We start from the raw sequence: 17,164 nt of genomic DNA, 5'->3' as shown, positions 1-17,164 counted from the left end.
CTCCTTCAACACTTATCTACTGAAATCACATAAGGTGAGTTCATACCCCTCTATTATCATGTTTTCTTAAGTTTTAAGGGGGAGAATACAAGTTAAAACACCAAGAACATAACTAAAATTTCCTAACAGCTTTCATCAGAAAAGTTGGACTCCATTCACGGACTGTTTTGGTCAACTTAAACATATTAGTTTTTAAAACTGTTTTAGGTGCACGTAGTTCAAGTTTCTAGCTTTAAAATGACTACTTGCACATCTCCATACGATTTTTCTACAATTTATGGTGAATTTTACAAAACTGCCTATCATTTCAAACACCAATCCGGACCAGTCTGTGATTATGGACTTTTTCACCCAAGTTGGAGGTCATTAAAAATCATGATAAAAATTATGAGTAAACTAGAAACACTTTGGGAACTCTCAGAATTTACAGATTTAGTTTTCGACTTTGTATGATTTTTCTATAACTTCTCTATAACAGCGCAGAAAGGTTAAAGTTAGTTAACAGCATATAAATTTCATAACACTTTGTATTATGTTGAGCAAAGTGTATAACAATAAGTTCTAAATATTGAATGTGTTTCCTTGTTAGTGTATCATCATAAACTGAAACTAAGTCATTCATGATAAGTTTATTCATTCATTTAGAATACGTATATAAGCTATAATAAGCATAGTTTAATGGATTCATAACACTAACGCTTTTTCATAAAAGAGTTCTTATATATTACAAACATTTTGGATAAAACTATAATAGGTATACTTTAGGATACATCACATAACACACTCGTATAAAAAGGGTACATTCATACAGAAAGGTTTTACACTCACGCACACTACACGTAAACTTGTTAACCTCAATTGTGAGACAATCTCTTTCCGTACGTCCGAGTACGGGATATAATTCCTGTTAGTTATAATTAGAGTCTCCTGGAGGGAGAACGTGATAGTTGTGTATAGATCTATATTGGGTTTGACACCCCACACCTTGCTGCTAGCTACAGTGGGACCTGCAGGTCTACGGGTGACAAATGTCATTTCAGTTTTACGACGCCTGAGAAACGTCGTGGCAGGTTCATTCAGTCATAGTATGATTATAGCGACTCACATAGGGATATAACAATACATAAAGTTTATAGGATTTTTTATAAAACCTACATGGGTTTTCATGTCGATTTAAAATCACTTTATATCTCAATAAGTACAGATATTACTGTGAAAAAAATTCGGTTTTGGTAATTATGACTACACCTCATTTGAAACCACATTTATATCTTTAAGTATGGCCAATACTTGTTATTTCTCGGTCCTGGGATTTAGGAATACATATACATAAAGTATTAACAAACATAAGAATTTACGGGAATTTCATTTAATTCAAGCGCGTTTATGTCGATTTAAACACATATCATTTTCTAGTAGTGAGAGAGGTTACTTATACATTTTGGTCTTCAGTTATAAGACTACTTTACACAGATTTTTAAAAAAATATCGGATTTTCTGGATATATATTCTATCGCTTTTACAAGGAAAACGGTCTACTTCTCTAACGAAATCTCTTATGAACTCACCAACCTTTGTGTTGACATTTTTTTTCAAAACTACTTGTATTCTCAGGAATTCAGCAACGTTTTGAGGATGGGACGATAATTCGTCAAACAATTCATTTTGTATCATAATGTAATTGATGTGAATCATGTAAACATATACGTTGATGTAACTTTTTCAATTATATTTGTGATGGTTGTATTTACTTTGAGCACTATTATACTCGTTGTTGTGATACTCTACATGATGTCCTCCACCACCGGACGTTTCCGCCATCCTTGGTTTGGGGGTGTGACATTACATTTGATTAAATTAAAAGTATAATTTATTAAATTAGACCACCTAGTATTTTAAAAGTGTAAAATACACCCTATACTATATATAACATTAAAAGTCTAGTATTATATATGTATGAGTAAACAGTCAGTCTTACCGTTAGTAGGCCTCATTCACGAAGCTAGTCTATAAGGGGTGTTTAAGGAAATTGCCTATAAAACGGCGATTGAATGGGTATCCACTCTTACCCACCGCACTCTTGACTAGTGGAGGGTCGTTAGCCGAACGGGTAGGATAGGACAGAAACCTTCCATTATAAGTATAATGAAGTACAAAAGTAACTAAATGCTTTTACAAAATTCCCAATCTTAGGTACTTTAGGCAAAAGTGAATTGATGCAATTCCATGAAATTACACTTTGTGCCCTTGCGAAGACGTTAGTGGAGCGTGTGTGGTTAACCGGCACACTAAATGGTTCTAAGCAAAGGTAGCAAAGGGTGACTAATTGTTTGTCATAATTCGGTGGAGCGTGTGTGGTTAACCGACACATCGAATAGGTGACTGTAACATTGGGGGCACCATGTAAGTTTGCATGGTTATTCACACCCTGTTTTGTGATCCTCGGCATCCCAGTCACAAATCGAGGGGCATATCGAGATTTAAACATGCCATTGAAAAGTTCAATGAATCTCAAAAGATCTAGGAATTTTCAATATATTTAAAACTTAAATTTCTTTTTCGTTTTAATGGTGGAAATTGGTAAATCATCATTTACCTACCTTCAAATATTCTGCAACTAGATTACGACATCCCTCTTCTAGGTTGTAGAGTATTGTGTTGGGTCCTAGCCTTAATAAATCATTTGGGTGATTTATTAAGGACTCAATTAATCGACTAACTTGAATTTTCTCCCGTTTTGTAGATGTCAAAGTATGACAACTATGGTCTCCCAAATCTCGTGGAACAAGCTTTCCACATGAAGATGATATTCCACAATTCGATCGAGGAACACAAGATCATGCTTCACTTCCTCCACTTCCTCCTATTGTTCTCCCTAACCCACAAGTTCAAAGCCTTGAAAAGTTCAAGCTCACTCAAGCCCTTTCGGCAAGTAGACATGACGAAGGAAAGTCAGTGTGTGCACACGTCTTAGAGATGAAGTCGCACATTGATAGGTTAAGAATGTTGGGATCCGTTGTCTATGAGGAGCTGGCTGTTGACTGGGTTCTTCAGTCGCTTCCTGAATCATATAGTGAGTTCGTTAGAGATTACTATATGATGGATCATGACGTGACCCTCATTGATTTGACCTATTTGCTTATAGCTGCTGAATCAACAATGATTTGGCAAGCTGGTCGAGCAACTTTGTCTGGTGAATCAAACTCCCAAACTTCAATGGACATTGAAAATGGTGACATTGGAGATCCAGAAAAGGTAAATTCTGAGATAGTTCCTTGTGCCATTCCAAAAGAATCTATTTGCTTCTATTGCCAAGAGAAGGGGCATTGGAGACGAAGTTGCCCTATTTACCTAAGAGATCTTAGAGATGGGAGAGTCAAAACGTATGACTCTACTTTAGGTAAAATCCATTAACTAACTTTTTTAAGTTCCTATTCTAGATTCTTAATACATGATGTGATAAGATTATATTTTAATGTTTTGTAGGATCGAAGAAAAGAAAGGAAGCTTAAGGGAAGAAGTGAGCTGAATCTAATCGTGAAGAAATGGATTTCGATCGCGTTGCTTGAAGATTAGATTCTTAAGCTACTACTTGGAGTTAGAATAGATTGCTTAGGAATATGTAACAACATAGTTTTTCAGTTGAATTGCACTGTAAGGACAAATTTTTCCGTAATAAAATAAATTTTGATTTTATTTATTTATTTATCCTTGCAATGGCGTGTATGAAAAATTGATGTTTGTAAGTTTCTATTATTAGCAATAATGGATTTGATTCTCAAGTATGTTATTTGTGGAAATGTCAAGAATTTACCAAATAGGAAAAGTTTCTCATCGCCCAAGTTTCAATTGGACAGAAACTTGGAATCATACAACTTGGTTGCATGATGAATGAGAAATTTCATATTTGGAAATTAGACTAATTCGTTGACAAAGTGTCAAGTGAAGGACTAGGAGATTGGGTACACAAGGTTGTGTGTTGATCAAGTCCACCACAATAGTAACAAAGATATTCGTCATAATTTACTAAGGTTAAGTAAATATGATTATACTTATGAGGATTAAGTGTAATTCTCAGTTGATTGAAAGAGTTTCAATAAATAGCAGAACGAATATAGAAGAATCAAGTAGGTAGAAAGATAAAAGTTTCTCTATTCTAAGAAGAAGGGAGAGTACCTTTTATTATGTTTTATGATAGGTCTTAATGATTAAGAACCATATCTCAATTGATCCTCCAAGTGAGTCTTAGTATAATTGTATGTCTAAGAAGTGGAATCAAAAATTGAAGAAATGGTTAAATCAAGAAGTCAATCATACTTCGTTCCAAAAACAAGTCTCAGAGTTAAGATTGTGAATTGAGTGACAAGTCTCAAGAAGGTTTATAACATTCATCAAATGTGGAATTTGGAAAAAGGTTTTCTTATTCTTGCACATTTTAAATTGGAAAGTTGTGATGTCTTGGATAAGCAAAGACCGACTAGGACCAATTTTGTGAAGTGTTTTGATAAAAGCTACACTAACTCTTGAATATTTGTTTTTCGAGAAATGTTTATTGACAAAAGAATCTTATATGTCACGGAGTCAGTGGGAGTCTTAATGGTCTTGAAAGGTTTCAAGAACTAATCAAGAATAAACCTTATCAATCATCACTAGCACACGACTTGAGGTTTACAACCTATCGTGTTGACACTATTTCGTTTCTGTGCCATTCCAATTGAGTTAATTATGCATATGAGTTCTATGAGTTCTCATTTGAACGCATAAAAGGCAAGCACCTTGATCAATGAAAAGTACATTGATAGGAAAGGGTGAGCTGCTTAACTACTTGGAAGACATGGTGGGCACTCGTGTTACCATAAGGCAAGAAATCAAGATTAAGAAAGTTCGGTCCATATGAGTTTGGATTTATCGGAAGCTTTGGTTTTGACAAAATCGCATGGATAGGAACACATACACCATTAAAATCTAAGTGTCATAAGATTCCCTCCTTCATGAAAATGACTGTGAGGAAATGCTTTCGCTAAGAGAGATTTTAAGAAGATAGTGATTGTGAAAATTGTATCCTCGAATTCAATTATGGTTACGGTGTCCCTTTCCATAATTCGAATTGTGAGATTTGGCAATTAGTCTGAATTGTTTAGACACACATATGAGCTATCTAAGGCAAAGGTGTATAAGTTTGATAAAGGATTATCAAAGCATTAGGTATTAGAAATATGAACTTAAAAAATTCAATAGGTATTGTTTTCTGGAAGTTAAGTTGTTTTCTGAATACATGTCAAAGCTAGTGGGAGCATAAGTGTTATGCTTATATGATAATAATCATCATGATAGTGGGAGCATAAATGTTGTGCTTGTATGACTATTAAGGCAAGTATTGCAAGTTAACAATATTAATTATAGAAAACAAGAGTTATACTTTGCAAAGTTGTAAGGATTGAATACTTTCTTTGCTATAATTAAGGGAGAGAATATTATGCTTCATTTCAAATCTAAAGGCTTAGGTTGTGGAATGTTAATAAATTTAGTCAAGGATACATAGCATGTAAGACATTATGGATCGTATCCCATACGCTTCGGGTAAAGGATCGATTGCAGATGCTATAAAATTTGACCATTCTAAAATTTTCCAAATGTCTAGCGCATTAAGATGGAAAAAGGACAAAAATCCGTTTTTGACTAAGATAATTAAACAACTATCAAAGGACGATCCAAAGCTTGTTGAGGATTGGTTGCTTGTGAGTAGTTGGAAGTATGGTATTGGATGGACCATATCGACATTATTATGAATAGATAAGATTCTATTAAGAATGAATTGTCTTATGGCAAATATGGAAATGCTTCCATATTGGGAGTTGGATATTGAGAATCTATCTCTAGATTAGAAACTTTTACGCAAGAAGGATGTTCAAAGGAATGTACTTTGAGTGAGAGACATCATATCTATAGAATTGTTTATGATAGAGATTAGCCAAGTCTTGATGATTTTGAGCTATGATTTTACGAAAGAATCATTGCATAAAATGTTAGAATCTAGCATAAGTAACAAGAATTTGATATTCTTGTACTTATGATAAGGATTGGGAGTTGTGAAATGAGTATGATTGGAAATGTGTTCATTTGATCTATTTCACAAAGTAAGGACCGTAGGTAAACATTGTGTGCATGCTGAGAGCATGGGACAAGTGTAGTAATAATTCAAGTAAGAAGTTGATTACCCGAAACAACAAATAATGAGTAATCAATATGATGATTAAATAAAATGTTTTATTTATACCCAGAGTTTGGGGCCATACATGATTAGTATTATTTTGGTGTTTCACTTTGCATGTTTTGACTTCCTGAATAATTAAATTGGTTCAGAACAATCAAATTATTCGAACGGACCACAATCTTTCATATGTTGGAACTAGGTATGAATGAAGACTGTCGTGAATTGGTGTGTGTATTGTCTAAAGTGTATTAGACATAAGCAAATGTTTGCTGCAACGTTCATGAGTTCTTATGAATATGATTTGAGCATTGGATTAAACCCACGCTCACTTGGATCACTTCATGGATTTTATCACGAGTGATTGGTGAGAAGATAATATCTTATATTCTTGAAACCGAGATGTGTGAGTTGTATCTTGCGAGTTGGTTATACATTGATAATATGTAAACACACCAGTAACTTGGTGTAATAAAACATATTGTTGTGTGTGATTCAGTGAGTGAGTGCAAGCAAGCATTGAATCAAAGTTTATCCGTTCCTTTAATCCAAAGTGGGATGAAAGCAATATATGTGGGCCCCTAGATGATTTAGTGATCGCACCTAAGCGCTTGGCCAAGCCAGGACTAATTTGATGTGTTCAATTGTAGTCTATTGTCAGTCGTCATAAATCGGAAATCGGGAAACAACACATAGATGAGAGAATGATTTAAATCCATGTCTCAATCTATACGATATCTAGAATGGAGGAATATATGACCCCTTATCTAAAGGACGCGTATCTGATAAGATCAGAGTTGACAACGGTTTTTGAAAGCTACGATTGCAGATCAGGATCTGAAGTCATACATAAAATAGTTATTAGACTTATCCAAGTGGGAGACTGTTGGATTAGTGTCTAAGTCCATAACTATTTTTGGTATGTACTTGACCCGATAGTGCATGGTCCTTTTGGGTTGCCTTCACCAAAGCAACTTGAAAGGATGAATTATGGAGAGAGATGATTAATTATGATTTATTAATATATTATGAGAATAATATATTAAAGGAGAAATCATATTGCTTAATTAATATTAGTCAAGAATTAATAAGAATTAATTTTGTGGCTAAAAGATATTAATTAAATAAAGGGGACTAGAACTGTCAATTGTGTGATAGTTGAATATTGGGCTAATGGACTCCATAAAGGATGGAGTGGACGAATTCTATGGGGAAACCCATTAGAAATCGTCCAAGGCCTCTAAGGAAGGAGTCCATGGGTTGCTTAGGGCCTAAGCAGTCAAATTAGGGTTTCCTTGTTAGATAACCCTAATAGCCTCACTATTTAAGGATCCCTAGAGCACCAAAAACGTGGTGAAGGTATTACTTAGGGTTTCTACACGTTTTTGGGTGCCCCATCTCTTATCATTCTTCATCCTCTTGCTCTTGGTGTTTGTCAGCCATTAGAGGAGTGACACTTGTGAATCTAAGCTTTCTAAAGCCATTACAAGGAGGATTTGAGATTGTTATTGCTACAAAACAATCAAGGTAAGAGCTAAACCCCAATCATATGTTAATATGATTAATTGTATGCTAGATCTAAGGTTTATAGCTTTGGATATCCAATTGCATGTTCATTAGACAAACTAGATCCAAAAGCTATTAAGGTTTGCATGTACACCATAGGAATGATGTTTTGCTTATAAACCATCACGAATACTCAGGATAATGCTCCCGCATCTCAGCCTCCGGCTTCCAAAACCACTCGAAGCCTCTCCAATGATGCCATTGAACCTTTACCAAAGATATCTCCTTGTTGCGCATGACCTTAATATTTCTTTTCATAATAGCCACCGACCTCTTAATATAGTTCAGGCGCTCATCGACTTGAATATCATCTACCGGAACCACTGCCTCACTGTCCAACACACACTTCAGCAACTGAGAGACATGGAAAGTGTTGTTGATCTGACTGGGCTCGCTCGGTAAATCCAATCGATAAGCCACCTTGCCTACCCTAGCGATCACACGGAAATGTCCAATATATCGGGGACCCAACTTCCCTCTCTTCCTGAAGCGTATCACACCCTTCTAAGGTGAGACCTTCAGTAATACCATATCACCGACCTGAAAACTCCAACTCAGATCGGTGTTGGTCGGCATAGATCTTATGTCAACTCTGTGTTGTCTATAGTCACTGGCAGATCTGCTGAATAAGCTTTATGGTCTAAAGGACTATTTTGTTCCTTCCTATTACCCGATGACCAACCTCTCCCCAACATACCAGGGTGCGACATCTCCGACCATACAAGAGCTCAATAGGTGGGGCACCAATGCTGGAGTGATAAATATTGTTGTAGGAGAGCTCCATAAGAGGTAGGTAGCAATCCCAAATCCCACTGAAATCAATGACGCATGCCCGCAACATACCTCAAGGGTTTGGATGGTTCGCTCGCTCTGACTGTTGGTCTACGGATGATACGCGGTGCAGAAATGTAATCTCGTGCCCAGTTCCTCGTGGAACCTCTGCTAAAATCATGAAGTGAACCGAACATCTCGGTCAGAAACAATGGAGTCCAGAACCTCATGACAAGCAACAATCTCCCGGACATACACATAGGCCAACTTTTCGGCCGAAGAGCTCTCCCGGATAGCTAAAAAGTGGGCACTCTTGGTCAATCGATCCACAATAACCCAAATAGCATGAAAACCTTGGCCGTATTTGGCAACTTGGTGATAAAATCCATGGTGATTTGTTCCCACTTCCACATGGGAACCTCCAAAGGTTGCAGCTTGCCATGCGACCTCTAATGCTCGGCCTTGACCATCCTATAAGTCAAGCACCTCTTGACATACCAGGCTATCTCCCTCTTCATACGCGGCCACCAGTAGCTTAATATCAAATCCTGATACATCTTGGTGGCTCTGGGTGTATAGAAAAATGAGACTTACGAGCCTCCTCCAGCACAATCTGCTTGAACCCTCCCGAAACTGGGACCCAAACTCGATCGCATCGAGTCAACAACCCTCGATTATCAGTGACAAATATGTCGATCTTTCCCCTGATCCTCTCATGTTTCCAATTCTCCTTCCGAACTCCCTCTGTCTGTGCCTCTCTGATCAATCCCAAAAGCAGAGAATCAACATATATCCTCATACATACCTCCCTAATCGAAGACCTAACCAACTTGTGGCTCAAAGCATCTGCTACCACATTCGCTTTACCCAGATGGTAAAGGATCTCGTAGTCATAATCCCTGACCACTTCCACCCACCTGCGCTACCTCATGTTCAGGTTCGGCTGATTCATATGATATCTCAAACTCTTGTGATCCGTGTAGATAGTACAATGGACCCCATAAAGATAATGCCTCAAAATCTTGAGGGAAAAAAACACTGCTCCTAACTCTAGGTCATGAGTAGGATATCGTGTCTCATGCAACTTCATCTACTGTGAAGCATAAGCAATCACTCGCCCCCTCTGCATAAGGACCGCCCCCAAACCAGTGATGGATGTATCACAGAATACCACAAAATCCTGCACTCACCCCAGAAGGGTCAATATTGAGGCCTCACATAACCTCCACTAAAGAGTCTCGAATGCCGACTGCTACTCAGGGCCCCACCGGAAATCTACTCTCTTCCTTGTCAGAAGAGTGAGGGGTACTGTAATCTTGGAGAAATCCTGAATAAATCTCTGATAGTATCCCGCCAAACCTAAGAAACTCCTGATATCTGAGGTATATTTCGGAACCTCCCACTGGATCACAACCTCGATCTTGGCCGGATCGACCAAAATCCCATCTTGGTTAACAAGGTGCCCCTACAAATTGGACCTCTTGTAACCAAAACTCACACTTCGAGAACTTGGCATACAACCATTCTCGCCTCAATACTCCTAGAAGATCTCGAAGGTGCTCCTCATGCTGCTCTCTGGTCTTGGTATACACCAAGACATCATCAATAAACACAATGACAGATCAGTCGATCATCAGCCTGCACACACGATTCATCAAACCATAAACACAGCAGGCACATTAGTGATCCCAAATGACATCACCATGAACTCGTAATTGTTGGATAAGGTGTCTAAGTCCATAACTATTTCTAGTATATATTTGACCTGGTTGGCATGGTCCATTTGGGTTGCATGGCATCATGACACTTGGATAGACAAAATGAGAAAATGACACTTATAGTTCATTAATATATTATAAGTTCTAATATATTAATAATATTATTTAATTAGTATTGATCAAGAATTAATATGGAATTGATTTGGTAATCAAAAGAGACTAATTAAATATATGGGGTTGATTGTGTAAATCATCCATTCTTATATAGTGGGCTAATGATCCATGGTTTATTGAATTGGGCTAAAATCCATAGGGTGCTCCATGGATGGTCCATGGAGCTTAAAACCCATGGGTCATGGAGGAAATGAAAATCCATGTCAATTGGGGTTTACATGGTGTAACCCTACTTTTGACACAACTATAAAAGGACCCCAAGGGCTACCAAAATCGACACTAAGTTAAGAACAAGATGGCTAGCCGATTTTGAGTGTGTGTACTTCTCTCAAAATTATTCCAAGAGTTGTGGTGTTGTGTGAAACACTTGAGGCATCACATTTGGGGTGCTAGGCTGACAAAGTTATTAAGGAATCTAAGCAACCAGAAAGGTAAGTTCTTCTACTAGCTTTTATGTTTCAAGTTCCCCATGCCATGCTAGTTAGGTTAAGAACCTTGGAAAAATCAAATTTGCATGTATCTTAGTAAAACATAGATCCAAGGTTTCTAGGGTTGCATGTACACCTTAGGAGTGTTAGAATGCTCAAAACCCTTTAGTAATGACCATAACAAGTTCGGAATGCGATCTTCTCCATGTCCTCCTCTCTCACTCTCACCTGATGATACTCAGACCTCAAATCGTCTTGGAGAACCAAGATGCACACTGAAACTACTCAAAGAGGTCATCAATCTACGGAAAGGGATAACGGTTCTTCACTGTTAACTTGCTCAAATCCTGTTAATGCACATCCGCTGTGAACCCTCCTTTTTCTTGATGAACAATATCGGCGCTCCACATGGAGAACTATTAGGTCTGATGAACTACTTTCCTAACAGCTCATGAAACTGAGAGGACAACTCCTACATCTCGGGCGGTGCCAAGCGGTACGAACCCTTGGCAATCGGAGCCACACCTGGCACTAGATCAACCCTAAACTCAACCTGCCTATCGAGAAGCACATCGGGTAACTCTTCCTGGAAAACATCGGCAAACTCCCTGACAACTAGTAAAAATTAGAGTACTTCTCTCAAAGTTATTTTGTGACATCCCCATTTTGTGACATCCCCATTTTCACGGCTAGAAAAGACCGATTTTGTTTATGCTTTGTAAAAATCAGAGTATTTCTTTTCATAAAAGTGTTGCGGAATTTGTTCCCAGAAAAACACGATAAATACGTTATCAAAACATTTTCGAAGAAACGTATTTTATTCATTTAAAAACGTTTGGGATGTCATCGTCAATACAGAAACATAAGCATAAACGGAACTTACATTTATTTACACTAGTCATCTACATCTCTTTAATCTCTCAGTGTAATGTGACTTCATATCAACACCTGTGATATAAATAAACTGAGTGGGTGAGGTTGGGAAACCTGGTGAGTACATAGGGTTTTCAACCCACAATAATATAATTATTATGTTTAAACAACCAAACAATCAACCCAATTACCCATCCTCATTATATTCTTTACTCTTAAGGATCTATCCTAAGAGTCATCTATCCTGCATTCGTTTATTCCGAAGTCCCTTGTTTCCAGGGTTATAGGACTGGCACTAAATCCATAGCTGCCAATGCTCGTTCGTAAAGCACTAATTCCATAGCTACTATAGTTTATTCATCGGGTACTAAATCCATAGCTACCAGTGTTTATCTAATAGGTTCTAAGTCCATAGCTACCAATTCCTAACAGATACTAAGTCCATAGCTACCAGTTCCTAACAGGTACTAAGTCCATAGCTACCAGTGTTTGTCCAATAGGCACTAAGTCCATAGCTGCCGATGTTATTTGTTAGGCACTAAGTCTATAGCTGCCAATGTTTACTCAAATCATCTTTTATCTCTCATCATTCATCTACCCATTTCATAGCCAACATACCTGTATATCTAAAACACGTATACAGTTCAAATCATTTAAAACATGTATAAAAAAATGTTCATCCAGCATAGACAACAAGTATTCAGATAATATGCACACATAACACGTAGTTTGTATAAAATACTTCATATCTATATGTAAGATAAAAGTAACTATGCACTCACCTGAGAAGGTGGTGACTTGGTACTCGGACATTGCTTCGTTTACTTTAAAATAATTTCCTTTGACGAAACCTAGTATTATCACCACTAGATTTTAGTCTAATATTTACCGTGACTAATTATTATTATTATATAAGCGTTTAAACAATACTTTCCAATCACTATGTACAGACAGGGGCCAGACATAAAACATCGGAGGGCATGACCATTTTGGCGTATAACACTTCTGAAATCCAACAACCCTATGCGGCCCTTTAAACCATATTCCCCGTACCGCGAGTAGTTAAAAAGATATTATAACGACACTTATATAAGTGATAATAATTGCTCAAATATTTATTATAAATTTATAATAACAATACTAATTTTAAATATAAACTATACTTAAAATAGGGTAAGCATAATTTACTTACAAGGGGATTTTAGTTAGGAGTCGGGCTCTGCAGGGGCAGAACTTCGTCGCTGAATCTTTCTAAGAAAGATTCGTGCAGCGCTTCAGCGCTCACCTTACTATACTAAAACTACAGAAAGAGAAGTCGAATCACGAGGGACCGAAATGCTCAAGGGATAAGGAGAGAAAGACTCTTCAATCAAGCGAATGGTGCAAGAAATATGAGAGCCCAAGCCTCTTATTTATAGTAATTGAATTTACAAAAGCTACCCTCCATAATTACTTAATGACCTTATAGTTATATAAACAACTAAACACCCCTTTATAATACTATTTTAAATAGATTTAACGATATTTGCACTAAAATAATGTCGAAAGAACTCAACATTAGTCTTATAATGACCGCATCGTCGATACCTTTCTAATGATACATACATATATATATATATATATATATGTGTGTGTGTGTGTGTGTGTGTGTGTACGTATATATGATTTATACTTTATTTTAATACGTAAATATGCTATTATAATTTGTAACTCGTTCATACGAACTCCATTTTTGATGTTATTTATATCAACGCGTAGGTGGAGACGTACTCTACAACTTTCGTTTAGACTCCGTCGGCTAATTTTGAATTTATTTTTAAAGTTATATTTTTAACAGGCCGGGACAGGATTGGTCCGTTAAAATTTCATAACTTCTTCATCCGATGTCCATTTTCGTCTGTCTTTTTATTGTGACGCTACTAATAACGAGATCTTCGATTCTCGTTTAGGTTGTGTCGGCTAAAAACCGCTCGATCTAATATTCGAATTTCGGGCTGTACACTAATAATCCGAAACTTCGAAAAATCATAACTTCCTCATACGAAGTCAGATTTGGGCGTTCTTTTTTATGGACGCTTTTTGTTTAATGTATTCTACGAATTTAGTTTGTATCGCTAAGGCTAAATCTGGCTCTATTGTAAATTCACTATTTACGTTTCCCGGTATCGTGCCGGTTCCGTCGCGAAACCTCGACGGGTCATAACTTCTTTGTTATAATTCGGAAACCTTGTAACATATACTACAACTTGGTTAAGATTATTTATTCTAAATAATATTTTGCCGAAAAGTCATTTTCGACACTTATTGCCTCTAAATTGACTAGTCCGGATCTACGGGCGTTACATATTCCAAGAGTTTTTGTGTTGTGTGAAACACTTGAGGCATCACATTAAGGGTGCTAGGCTCACAACATTCTTAAGGAATCCAAGCAACAAGAAAGGTAAGTTCTTCTATTAGCATTTATGTTTCAAGTTCCCCATGTCATGTTAATTAGGTTAAGAACCTTGGAAAAATCAAATTTGCATGTATCTTAGTAAAACATAGATCCAAGGTTTGTAGGGTTGCATGTACACCTTAGGAGTGTTAGAATGCTCAAAACCCTTCAATGGTATCATAGCCTAGGCTTTTTTTCTTGATACTTGATGCAAATTGTTGAAGAAAGTCGAAATTTCTTCATTCTGCTGAGTGAACTAGCCGAGTCCATAGGGGGACCCGACGAGTCCATGCATATATCCATATATCCATGCATTTCAAGTTTTATATATATATATTTTTTATGATTCTTGAAATTGTTGATATGAATGTTCATACACTTATGAGTTTGGTAGATCATAGGAATTATTTGCAAATTGTTTGTTAGTTTAATCTTTGATCTAAATGTTTTTAATGAAATCCATAATTTGTCCTCAAGTTATCGATTACCAAAATTTTATCTTTTAAAGTCCATTAAAGAACACATAGTTTACATTAAATGAAGAGTCTTCATTTTAATAAACCATTAACTAATAAGTTATGAAGTTGAAAAGTTTTGAATAGTTACAAAACTTGCCCTCAAGTTTTGGAAAATGTAAAGTCACTTTAGAAAACTTTAGTTCCAACCCCTAGAATTTTAAAAAGTTAAAATTCAACCCTTATACTTTATAATATTATAAGTTAATAATATATATATATATATATATATATATATATATATATATATATATATATATATATATATATACATACAAGAACAAGTCGTTTTACCGTTAGTAGGCCTCATTCACGAAGCCAGTCTATAAGGGGGGTATAAGGTTGTTGCCTACAAAATGGCAGCTTAATGGGTGTCCACTCTCACCCACCGCTTCCTTGACTGGTGGAGGGTCATTAGCCGAACAGGTAGGATAATGACTTCAATCCTCATTAAAAGTATAATGATTATAAAGTAACTAAATGTTTTTTAAATTCCCAATCTTAGTTACTTTAGGAAAATGTGAATTTGGTGCTAACCCATGAAATTATACTTTGCACCTTGCTTAAGTCGTTAGTGGAGCGTGTGTGGTTAACCAACACACTAACTTGGATTTAACAAGGTTGGCAAAGGGTGGCTTAAGGTTTATCATAGATCGGTGGAGCGCGTGTGGTTAACTGTTACATCGATTAGGTGATAAACATTAAGAGTACCAAGTAATTTGTATGGTTATTCACACCTTGTTTTGTGATCCTCGGCATCCCAGTCACAGAACTTGAAGGGCACAATCGAGATTGAAACATACCATTGAAAAGTTCAATGAATCTCAAAAGAATCTAGGAGTTTCAAAACTAATTAAAACCAAATAATACATTTCGTTTTTCATGGTGGAAATTGGTGAATCGTCATTCACCTACTTTTAAATATCTTATAGCTTGGATTACGTCATCCCTCTTCTATGTTATAAAAATATTGTGTTGGGTCCTAGACATAATATTACATTTGGGTGTCTTATTAAGGACTATCTTTATATCTAATCTAAACTTGTCTTTCTTCTTTTCAGATGTCTTCCAACAATGTTGCTTCTGGCTCAAACCCTACAGGCTCCTTCACTCTCATGAACCTTTGTGGGAGAGTCATCTTTGATGGGACTAATTTCAATGATTGGATTAGGAGCATAAGGATGGTCACTCGATATGAGGATAAGGAATATGTCCTCGACAAGGAGCTGAAGGATCTTGATGAGTCTACTGCTACTCCCAAGGAGATCATTGGCTTTAGGGCACATGAGAGAGATGCTACCAAAGTGGCATGTATCATGTTGGCCATAATGATAGCCGAGCTCCAAAAGTCCTATGAGGACTTTTATCCTCTTGAGATGCACCAGGATTTGATAGACAGATACCATCAGAGTGCTTGTCAAGAGCGATATGAAATAATCTCCTCCATGATAACAACCCGAATGAAGGATGGTGAACCCATCACGGACCACATGCAGAAAATGCAAAGGTTTGTGGACCTTCTGCTGAAGTTGAATGTGAAGTTCCCCGAGGAGTTGGCTATTGATATCATATTGCACTCCTTACCTTCTTGTTATGATCAATTCCGAATGACCCATCATATGAACAAGGAGGAGGTCACACTTAGAAAACTTCAAGGAGTTTTGAAGATCGCCGAAAGTGGTCTTAAAAGTAAATCGGTTGTTACCACTCGTACTCCTACCACCGCCCCTGTTCTGGCTATCAGGCAAGGTAAAGGGAAGAAGAGGAAGAGCCCCTTGAAGGGTACCAAGGGAAAGTCTCTTGATGGCTCCTCTTCAAGTAGAACCAAAGGTGGTTCTGTCACTCCTTCTGCCAACCCTAAAGAGGCTGAATGCTTCTATTTCCATGAAAAGGCGCACTGGAAGCGAAACTGCCCAAAGTACTTGCAAGATGTTAAGGATGGGAAAGTATAACCTAACCATGCAGGTATTTACACTATATTGTCTAATAACTCACCCTATTCTAATTCTTGGGTACTTGATACAGGTTTTGGTATTCACATATCTTCTGATTTGCAGGGACCAAGGTTCTAAATAACGTAAGGCGTGACTTGGCGGCAATGTCAAGCCTCAAGCTTTTCCGAGCCTTGGCAAGTCATGATGTTTGTAAGGCGTGACTTAAGGCAGCAATTTTCTATATAATTAATATTTTTATATGTATTTTTAACTTTTATTCTTTTTTATACACATATATGAGTTAAGGCGGTGTTTTGGCAAAGCTTGGCGGCAAGTGCAAGCCTTGGAGTCGTGGCGCACCATGGCGGAGCCATGGCGAGCTTTTTAGAACCTTGGAAGGGACTAAGAAGAAGTGGAAATGTGGAGCATGGGAAGATAAACTTAATCATGGGGAATAGGAAAGCTTCACTCGTCACCAAGATTCGAGTTTATTCTTTGTTTCTAAGTAGTGGGTTAACATTAGATTTGAATAAATGTTGT

Source organism: Lactuca serriola, chromosome 8, assembly GCF_051521515.1.
Source record: "Lactuca serriola cultivar US96UC23 chromosome 8, Lser_US96UC23_V15, whole genome shotgun sequence".
NCBI classification, from domain to species: Eukaryota; Viridiplantae; Streptophyta; class Magnoliopsida; order Asterales; family Asteraceae; genus Lactuca; species Lactuca serriola.
The sequence above is the reverse complement of the archived record's forward strand: the minus strand, read 5'-3'. Positions refer to the sequence as shown.